The 11,062-nt window shown below is 45.0% G+C and overlaps 1 protein-coding gene across 18 annotated transcripts in view; it reads right to left on the reverse strand.

Annotated features, from left to right (window-relative positions):
• ZNF185 (zinc finger protein 185 with LIM domain) overlaps positions 1–10,038 on the reverse strand; it is a 71,169-nt gene extending 61,131 nt beyond the window's left edge. For 17 of the 18 annotated variants that reach the window (XM_035113832.3, XM_088664594.1, XM_088664595.1 and 14 more), the window contains exon 1: positions 9,850–10,024. The gene's annotated coding sequence lies outside the window, so the exon portion shown is untranslated. Of the gene's footprint in view, positions 1–9,849 lie in introns of all 18 variants that reach the window. The other variant, XM_035113828.3, reaches the window with a different exon arrangement.
• Positions 10,039–11,062: the final 1,024 nt, after the last annotated feature.

Below are 11,062 nucleotides of genomic sequence, written 5' to 3' on the forward strand. Positions count from 1 at the left end.
CTGAATAAGAGCCCCCTCACAACAGTGCAAAAAAATGTGGTTTACCACATTTTGAAGCTTTTTGAAATAATACACATCTACCTTCTAAACATGCAGGCTATAATGCAATTTGAAACAAGGTAAAGGTAAAGGGTAAAGGACCCCTGGATGGTTAAGTCCAGTCAAAGGCGACTATGAGGTTGTGGCGCTCATCTTGCTTTCAGACCAAGGGAGCTGGCGTTTGTCCACAGACAGCTTTCCAGGTCATGTGGCCAGCATGACTAACCGCTTCTGGCGCAACAGAACACTGTGGTGGGAACCAGACCACACGGAAACGCCGTTTACCTTCCCGCCACAGCTGTACCTATTTATTCTACTTGCACTGGTATGTTTTCGAACTGCTAGGTTGGCAGGAGCTGGGACAGAGCAACGGGAGCTCACACCGTCGCGGGGATTCGAACCACCGACCTTCTGACTGGCAAGCCCAAAGAGCTCAGTGGTTTAGACCACAGCGCCCCACAGCGCCCCTTTTGGTCCAAATAGTAGTGCTGGGCTAGCCAGACAAATAATCTGTTCTGGGATTTTAAAAACTTCCATTATTCTTAACTGGAAAAAACACAGTGCTTTCGATAGCAGGTGATGCGAAAGACATCTAAGTTGAGACTCTGGCGAGCTACTGCCACCACTTACAAAGCTAGATGGACAGACAATCTGTCTCAGGTTAAGGCATCTTGCTATGTTGTAAATTTAAGGATGATGGAGAAAATATAGTTTGCCTTTAAAGGTGATCCTGCCTAATTCACAACAATATGCAAACTGAAACATGGCCATCCTTCAAAATTCACACTTTTCTGATTATTGCAATGTAGCTCTCCAGCCAAGTAATGTCTACAAGAATGTGCAGACTAGGGTAAAGTGTGCATTTAAAAATGCATATATTAGTAAAAAATAGCACAAAAATGCATTATATTGGGGAAAATCGCTTCCAAAAATGTGTGTATTAGACAAAATTACATAGAAAAACGTGTACATAGGGGAAATTTGGTGAACTGAAATTAAAAAATGAGACAGAGATAAACTGAAATTGGCAGCTTTGCCCATCCCTAGTGTGGTTTTTGGTGTGAAAATCTTTTCTTTTTACACTGCCTTTTAAGGCAAAGCCCACACAAGTTGGCTCACTTACTGTAAAAACAAGCGCAAGAGGCAAGCTCATATATCATTTAAATAGCTTTAAGGAGAAGCTGAAAACAATACAAAGACCAGCAAAACAACCATTAACAGAAACTCCCCCCCCCCATAACACTTCAGTCAGGAAAGGTTGTGCAAGCATTGGATGTGTGTCTGGACACAGTCATGGGCTGGATATGAGGCAACAAGCGGAGTCTGAATCCTGGCAAAATGGAGGCATGTTGGATTAGCCAGTGCTGTAGCTCTGGGGATGGGGAGCCAACTGGGGTCTTTGCCCTGGGTGAAGCCTCCAGAGGGGTGCCATTGAGGCTCCCAGCCTGTGTCTGTTTACGCAAATGCACAAGAGGGTGGGTGCCAAACTGGGTATTTGATCCAGGTGAAATAAGGCCTAGTTTTGCCCCTGGATTAGCAGTTCCCATGTCCAGAAAACGGGCAAATTCCTCCTGCTACGCATATTTTTGCAAAACATTTTTAAAACACATTTTATTTTAATGCACACTATATTCTAGCATTTGCATTTTTGTACACATTTCTTGGTTGGAGAGCTGCGTTGCAAAATTCAGCAAAGTGCACATTTTGACAGACGGCTCTGTTCTGGTTCATGTACCGTTTCGGAAAGTGAGAACTAGGTAGGCTCACCTTTAAATGTAAATCCTTACTACTGGACCAGGTTAAATTCTTTCGGCGTAAAAAGCCCTGAATAACTTTGGGAAAGGTACACAAGTGCAATCACTGAGGTCATCAGGGTACATACACTCTTGTAATACCTCATGCCTCAGATGTCCTGCTCCATGGGAACCCAAGCAGGGCTTTCAGTGCAATGGCCCCAGTGTTTTGGAACTCCTTTCCTGTGGTTATCAGACAGGTACTTACCCTTTTGGGATCGTAGTGCCTATTAAATACATGTTTATTCTGCTAATGGAGCCACACACACATGCCACTTGGGGGGGGTGTCCCATAACCACGGAGCCCCTACCAAGAAGGCCCTATCTTTTATGCTCACCAATCTGGTTGATCTTACATTTAGGCTTGCAGACAGAGTGTCTGAAGCAGACCTCAGGACCTGGGCAACTTTGTATAGCTTAAGGCAGTCCTTCAAATAACCTAATGCCAAATCATTTAGGTCTTTAAAGGTCAATACCACCAGCATTTTAAATAGGGATATTACAGATATACAGAGGTGCCCCTTTCCATCTAGAATCCTTTTAATAATCAATTTTTATTGAAAGTTTTCAACACAGAACACAATAAAAGCCAAACGAATCTAAATAAAAATAAAACAGAGAGAAAAGATAGAGAAAAAGAAGAAGGGAAGGAAGGAAATAATAAAAAGCCCTCTATCAAGGTTGTATTCTTAACCCTTATTCCACACAAAGGAGGGTGAGCCCCCCCCCGCTCTCACCTGGGAGCTTCTCCCCCCCCCTTCCCTGCCTCCTACCCTGGGAGTTCCTCCCTACCCAGTCCCTTCATCTTCCATCCATCATCTTCCTGTGTGTATCTTTATTAACCCAAAGTAGGAAACATCAAAACATCAACATAAATACAGAGTTAGCAGAAGAAAGCAAAAATTGGAAGTTATAGAAAATAAAAGGAGAGATAAGAAAAAGGAATTAGAAGGGCATCAGATTCTCATTCAAAGTATTCAAAATATACACTCCAGGATAACATCCAAGGGAGATTCCAGTGGGAAGACTAGCAGTGCTGGAAGCTATGAAGTTACTTTAGGAAGCAGAAAAGAGAGCTTGCAATGGGGGAAATCTCAATGAACTGGTTTGGGAATGTTGCTCCACAGAGATAATTACAGGTGGTCTGCGGGGGGGGGGGGTTACAAGTGTGTGTGCATGTGGCCCTTGAGGCCAACCTTTCTGGCCCTTATAACTCCTAAGGCCACACCCCTCGCTGGCCTTGCTTCACATCCTGAGTGCATTTGCCTTGCTGGAATGTTCCTTAAATGCTGATCTTAACTTTCACTTGTCTGGTTGGAGAATATGGAGCGGCGTTTCTCAAAAGCAGCCTACTGTACAATGGTAAAAATTTATGTGTGTTGCTTGGCCCACTTTTGCCTGTGGTCCCACCCATCAATGGCCTGTGGCCCCTAGAAGGCTGCCCAGAAAGGAATGTGCCCCTCACTCTGAACAAAGTTCCTCACCCCTGATTTGTAACATTGATGGACTAGGAGTAACTCTCCTTCCCTCAAGTGGCATCCCAGATGGGCCTCATGCAAGTGTGTGAGTATTTGAGATGTTTGCCAGGCAGGTTACTTCCTCAGGTCAGTCACCCCTGCTGTTGTTGTAGACTACATTGCAGAAAACCAGGTAATACATTACAGGTCCAAACAAAACAAATGTGTCTAATAATCTCTTCATTAAAAGCCATCTGAGCCAATGGTAGCAAGGCCAACACACGCACACACAAACCTTGTATTGCTGTTCGTATTCTTACACTGCTGTGCAGACCAGAGAGGCAGCAGGGATGTCTTTATCTAATGTGCTTCTGAATTGTTTTCCCATGCCAAATTCTGTCCTCTACCTATGCACAACAGCTGCCTGAAACGTACGCAACCTCGCTTCTGTTCTCAAATCAGACAGAAGATGGTTTGAAGGAAAGCACTTCAAACAGGGGGATTTCTCAAGAAGCTACAGGATACCTATGAATGTGGCTATTGTCGTGTGTGCTCCGCTTCAATCACCAGTGGTGGGAGTGTGCTGGAGCTGGAGTAAGCAGCAATGTACATACAGCCTTGCCCTGACAGTTGATGGGTTTGGGCTATAAGGAAAGTGGAATAATAATAAACCAACTGGTTAATAAATCAAAGTTCTCTGGTAGCAAAACAAATGATTCATACCCCACAATTTTATGCACATATCTGATCAAATCAATAAGGCATAAACTCGGTTCAGCATTAGCAGGAACAGCAATTAGAAGAGGAGTGCTACCCACGCTAGACTCAGCCTTCCATCCCAATTACAGAAATAGAAGAAGCATTGGGAGGTGTTTGTATGTGTCACTGGGAAAGAGCTTGCATAGAGCAATGAAGACTAGGTCCAATCCCTAGCATCTCCAGGGGAAGTCTCATGTCTGAAATGCTGGAGATCAGCTGCCAATCAGTTTTTGGTTTGTAATAAACAGAGCAGAAGGCAGCTTACTAGATTCACTTCAGAGAAGCTATTGCTCAATGAAAAGCAACCCCCCCCCATGCACAACTAGATGAGGGCCTATTAACTTGGTAGCTGAGCATCTGCTTTGCATTAAGACGGCCAAGTGTCCTGCTGCACAGATGATAGTCCTTGGTTTGAAAGCATCCTCTAACTAAGGGCTCTGCAGTCCAAGAGCTGCAAGAAAGAAAACCTGCAGAGGCCTTGAAGTTTCCCATCCACAGTTGGTAGCTAGAGAGTAGACTAAGAAGGCACACAGGCCACAAGGAAAGTGCCACAGCTCAAGGGTAGAGTGCATGCTTTGCCTACAGAAGGTCCTAGGTTTAATCTCTGGCATCTCCAGGTAGGACTAGTAGAGACCAGCATATGAAACCAAAGAGAGGAGCTGCCAGTTTGTACAGACAATACAGAGTGAGATGGACCAATGATCTGGCTCCATATATGACCACTTCCTATGTTCTAGGCTAATATCTTTGAATACCAGTTACCAGAGAGTGCTTGCATGTTTCCCACAAGCTTCTGGTTGCCACTGCAGGAACAAGTTCCTGCAATAAATGGACCATTGGCCTGATCCAGCAGAACTTTCCTTATGTTCTCAGAAGTTCATATGGTCACATTCATGTCTCCCACCATAATGAGATGCATTTTAGTTCTACTCATATTAAATAAGTTATTTCTAAATCTGTATCCATATGTATACATTAGGACATTTTGGAGGGGAGTGTTGCAAATCAGTATTATCCTCTTTGGTGACGATGTGTAACTTTGCATGCTGGAGGAGCCCCATGCGCCATCCTTGGGATCTCCAGAAAAGGATGACCCATGGCTGAGAAAGTCACACACACACCATGGACAGTGTCAAGAGAGGAAGAAAAGAGCCAGAGTTAATAGAAGACTGTTTCATATAAGCCCACAAGAGAGTGGGTTGCAGCAAATGGGGAAAACTAGCTGAGTGGTGGAATACATCACACAACTTTGCATGCAGAAGGTTCAGTCCCCAGGAATTAAAAGCATCTCAGCAGAGAACTGGGAAAGACTCCCCCCTGCCTGAGCCTCTACAGAATCAACAGCATCCAGAGCATGTCTGATATTGATCTACATAAGAGGTTGAGAACCTGTGGATCTCCAGATGTTGGACTCCCGTTCCCACCATCATCCCTGGCCATTATCTGTGCTACCTGGGGCTGATGAGCCCTTGGACTAAAATGGAGCATCAGGTATGACAAAGCATAAAGCAGCATCACAGATCTGAAAGTTTTATTTGCCAGAGCCGCTCCAGCTCCTGTCATACACTTATCAATTCATTAATTCTGATAAGGCAACCCACTTCTTTAACCTGCATATATTGTACAGATGAACTATCTTTGCATATTTCTTGTTTCTTCTGCATGAGATTATTCCCCACCTACAATTAGGAGAAAGAGCAGGGGAGGGTGGCACAAGGCACCAAGAGTCTACAGTACTTGCAAATGACTGGAAATCATATTCTGCTCCTCCCTGACCCTGGTTTCAGAAATGCCAAAGTACACACACTCACACACTTCCAAGATTGCCCTACATTTGGACACATGACACAATGCCCTCATTGAAGCTAAGCATGTCTGGAGTTGGTTGGTGTGTGCAGGAGAGGCTACCTGGGCACCTCTATGTTTACTGCCTCTATTTATTACTAATATATGTTTACTCTGTGTTTACTCCATGTGTACTATGATGGAATAAAGGTGGTGAGATAGATGATAGATAGATAGATAGATAGATAGATGATAGATGATAGATAGAGATATATAATAGATAAGTAAAGAAAGGAAGCTGATGGATTCTTAATTACAGTATATTGAATTTGGCATTCAGTACCAAAAGAGGCGACACGGGTGGCACTGTGGGTTAAACCACAGCCATTAAACTGTTTCCGTGTGCTGCTCTGGTTCGCCAGAAGCGGCTTAGTCATGCTGGCCACATGACCCAGAAACTGTACGCCGGCTCCCTCGGCCAATAACGCGAGATGAGCACCGCAACCTCAGAGTCGTCCACGACTGGACCTAATGGACCTAATGGTCAGGGGTCCCTTTACCTTTACCTTTACCAAATGAGGCAGTCAGACAGAAAACATAGAAAGCCCTGGCTTGGGAACACCATCTATATCAGCAAGTTTTACTTTTGGGAGCACAAATGATAGTGGACTAGATCAGGGCTGGAGAATCTGTGGCTTTTTAATTTTTGGAGAGAGAAAAGTGGGGGTTTTCTGATGGAATGCAGAGGGTGCTATAAAAGAAGCCACTTCCTCACTCCTTGGTGCATATATGGGTTTTTCTACATTTGAGAGTTATTCAGCTATTTCTCCACTTTTCCTCATGCGGAGTAGACTGGAGTAGTCCACACCTGTGTGCATTTGAATTTGTATATGAGGAGCCACTTCAGTCATTCCTGTTTATATGAGTAGCCATTCCCTTTTGTGTTTGTTCCCCACATTCTAATTTGTTGATTTTATGATCATAGCATTAACTGGGCATGTGTGCTGATAGTTGTGCATATTCTTTTTTTAAAAAAAAAACCCTGCATGAGAAGTGGCCAAAGCACACAGATATGCAATTGTAATATTGCTTGTGCATGCAGTTTCCCAGTTTTGTGCATATCTGAGGGATCGAAAGGGGGTGGAGATTTCCTGAGTACAGCTGGTAAAGAAATGGAAGTATTGAGGAAGTAGTGGGAATTGAAAAGGCAGTAGCAGAAAGTGGTCGTTTATTGCCCACCAACCCAAAACCATTGAAACAAATAATCTGTGAACCAAGTGGGATACAGAAGGAAAACACAGAGATTGGTATTGCTGAAAGATAATGCTGCAAATTAAATTGGGGATACAAACAGCTGCAAACACAAGGTAAACGTGGATGTGGACAAGGCCTGTTATTATGATGCTATCACAACAGCATCTGTGTTGTTTGCAATTGTGACAGTTAGAGGCCTGGGTGTGAGGACGGGAAGATAACAGGATTTGTGATCAGGTGGAAAATTGAGGCTGAGGGAGGAACTCTTCAGCACTGCCCATTCTATCAGCTCCTCCCTTACTCAGACATTTCCTTCTTTCTTATTGTGACAGATTCTCAACAAAAATTCGATGGAAGAAGAACCACCAGGAAGGCAGAAGCACTTCTTAAACTGCAGCCAACTGGTGCCTGTTCGCCTAACTTCTACAACATTGTACAGTTATGAATTGTATAATTAGAATTGTGCATTGTAAGCTGCCATAGGAATATATCTACCTTGAAAAAGAACTTAAAAGATGTTTAAATACACAAGTGAAAACTCTGAGCTGGAGAACCAGGCTTGTCACCATTTTTTTTTTCTGGCAAGGATTTAACCCTGGCACAGCAGGCAGAAATCCCACAGAGGAAGTTCCCCCTCACTGCACCCACATACTGAGAAGGCCATATTGCATAATAGGAGATGCAGACACAAATCGGTACTTCGCCATAAAGCTCACCGAATTACCATGGAGTAGTCACACTGTGTTTCTCCAACCACACAGGAATGTTGTGAACATAGAATAGGTTTGAGAGAACCATGTATGCTACCCTAAGCACCTTGCAGGAGGGTTAAAAAATGCCACAGATAAATGTTGGGTGAACTTCACCAGTTGAATTTCTGCCTGCTTTGCATTTGTTAAAAGGCACTGGAGGCCTGCAAAGAAATAATGAAAAATGAATGTGGGACATTAACAAACGAGGGGTGCCTCTAAAAAGCAGAAAACACCTGACCTCCCCATTATTGCAGATCTCTTAAAATCAGCATTCTCTTCATGGGGTTACTGATGATAATGTCCAGTGTCTATTTGGGAGCCCCTAACACAAAGTTAGGGACGCGGGTGGCACTGTGGGTTAAATCACAGAGCCTAGGGCTTGCTGATCAGAAGGTTGGCGGTTCAAATCCCCATGATGGGGTGAGCTCCCGCTGCTCGGTCCCAGCTCCTGCCAACCTAGCAGTTCGAAAGCACGTCAAAGTGCAAGTAGATAAATAGGTACCGCTCCAGCGGGAAGATAAATGGCATTTCCGTGTGCTGCTCTGGTTCGCCAGAAGCGGCTTTGTCATGCTGGCCACATGACCTGGAAGCTGTACGCTGGCTCCCTCGGCCAATAACGCGAGATGAGCGCCGCAACTCCAGAGTCAGTCACGACTGGACCTAATGGTCAGGGGTCCCTTTACCTTTAACCCAAAGATATTCATAGAGCATCTGCCAAGGTGCCTTGGAGCCATAGGTGCTTAGGGTAGCATACATGGTTCTCTAGCATCCACAAAATTCCCCATGAGGGGTTGGGCACCCACAAATTCTGGCGCCAGGGTCATGCAAGGTGCATGGCACTCACGGCCCTGGGCACCCACAGTTTGGGGCCAACTAGGCACTCCTGCTTCGAGCTCCATAATTCTATCATTTCCTGTCCCTGTTGTGTGCTTCCAGCAAGGTGGAGGGCAGAGGACCCCTCGGCAAAATGATGCCAAATCCTTCTCCCACTTCCCCAGTTAAGCAACTTTTTGTACTGATGATGGTAACAGCTGTATGGCAGACAGACGTTCACAGTATATATAATACAGCAAGTGTTGTAATTAAGAGAAAGTGCTGCAGTGTTCTTGGCTCAAATGCCACCTCCTCTCCAGGACTTGCCTACCTTACAGGGCTGTTGTAAAGATTAGTAGAAATAGCAATGAGCACCAAGGAAGAGATTTGCATAAGAAATAAGAACCGCAGCAACATTTCACATCACTGCATCTGCATACTGGAGGAAAATATAAAGCTAACATTTCAGGAAATCTGCTGGGGTGGGGGTGGGGAGAGGGGAGGAAGCGGCAATTGTTACAACAAAGCAATGGACCATGCTAGCAGCTGCCAAGCTGGACTTATAGAGAGCATAGTGTGGCATAGTGGTTAGAGTGCTGGTTTAGGGTCAGGTTCAAATCCACTGGGTGATCTTGGGACAAATGCTACTTCTCCATCTGGCCTACCTCACAGGGTTGTCGTGAGCATAAAATCTGATGACTTTGTACGTCACCTTGAGCTGCTTGGAGGAAAATATGGGGTAAAAATGAAATAAGTTGCCAGGGTATTTGGGGGGGGGAGTGATGTGCTTTACATGTATGGTGTACATGTAAAGCACACTGTTTCCTCCCAAAGAATCCTGGCAACAGTGGTTTACACTTCTTAGGGCTACAATTCACCAGACCCTTAACAAACTACAGTTCCCAGGGTTCTTTGAAGGAAAGTGATGTGCTTTAAATATATAGTATGCAGAGCCCAGATAACTGTTCAAAGCCAGGTCAGCTCATAGAATCGTAAATTTGGAAGCGACCATGAGGGCAGGAATTCTCAACAGGTGGCACATTGGGGAAGCTGCTTTCCACAACCTGTTGATCCCTGGTGGGAAACAGTCCTCCCACCTCAAAGAAAGGAAAATCAAGGGAAGGGAGGGAAAGAGCAGGGGAAGAAGGGCAAGAGAGGAAACTCGCTCATCTTTCAAACCAAAAAGGTGGTACTTACTCGTAACCTCAACAGCAGTGGGTCCCTTCTCCAAAGGTGTCCTCGAGCATTTAACAGTACTCCCGCCCTCACAGCTGTGGCTGGAGCAGTGCTCTCCCTGCTAGTCCTAATGCGCTCAGCGGCGGAGGTGTGGGCAAGCCAGAATGCGTCCCAGACAGCTAAGGCTGCCCTTGCCAAAAAAAAAAAAAAGGCCCAGCCTTGTTATGGGAGGGAGATGACAATGTGGGTGTGTGTTTTTTGCCCTTCAGGGGATCAAACAGGTTTCTCTTTCCACAGCAGAAAATCTTCCCCTCCTTCTCTCTCTCTCTCTCTCTCTCTCTCTCTCTCTCTCTCTCTCTCCCCCCCCCCCCGCACTTTGGCAAAGAGGTGCCTCTCCCTAGTACATTCCTTACATTCTCTGCCCTCTGTCGCTAGAGACACCCTAGGCTGACAAGGAGAATTGGAAACCAAGTCACGGTAGCTTTTTTTTTCTTTCCCTTTTGCTTTTGCCAAATTCTGTATGGGGAGTAAGGTTTGGCGCTCAAGGAGGGTTCACAAACAGCCACCTTGTGAATCAATTCCCCTTCCCGTTCTGTACAATTATTCAGCTGCTGTTAACCAAGGTCTCCAACCTAAAGCACCCATCAAGAGACGGACAGATGGCTCTCACAATAATCCCCACAACAAAAAGTTAATAAAATGTTCATAGACTGGGCCAGTGTTTCTCAACCTTTTTTGGGCCACGGCACACTTGTTCCGTGAAAAAAATCACGAGGCACACCACCATTAAAAAAGTTAAAAAATTTAACTCTGTGCCACCCTATATTATAATTATGACTGTAAGAAACACTTGCCAAATATTGCTTTCCGGCGGGTTTGCACTGAGCTTTGGGAAAGAGGAGGAGAAATATTGCTTTCCGGTGGGTTAGCGTTGTTTATTGGCGGCCGCCAGGCACGTGACAATGCAAATCGCCCTTCTAGTTGCCGCACGTCGCGGCACACCAGCCAGCGTCTCGCAGCACACTAGTGTGCCGCGGAACAGCGGTTGAGAAAGGCTGGACTAGGCTATTGAGAAATTAGCTGTTTTATTTTGCTACTTTTGTTGTTGTTGTTGTTGTTGTTGTTGTTGTTGTTGTTGTTGCATTTTTATACTTTAGGGAACTTATTTCTGTAGGAACTTGGGAACATAGGAAGCTACCTCCTGCTTTGTTCAGACCATTTGGTCCACCTAGCC

Source organism: Zootoca vivipara, chromosome Z2 (assembly GCF_965207765.1).
Source record: "Zootoca vivipara chromosome Z2, rZooViv2.hap1.1, whole genome shotgun sequence".
NCBI lineage: Eukaryota > Metazoa > Chordata > Lepidosauria > Squamata > Lacertidae > Zootoca > Zootoca vivipara.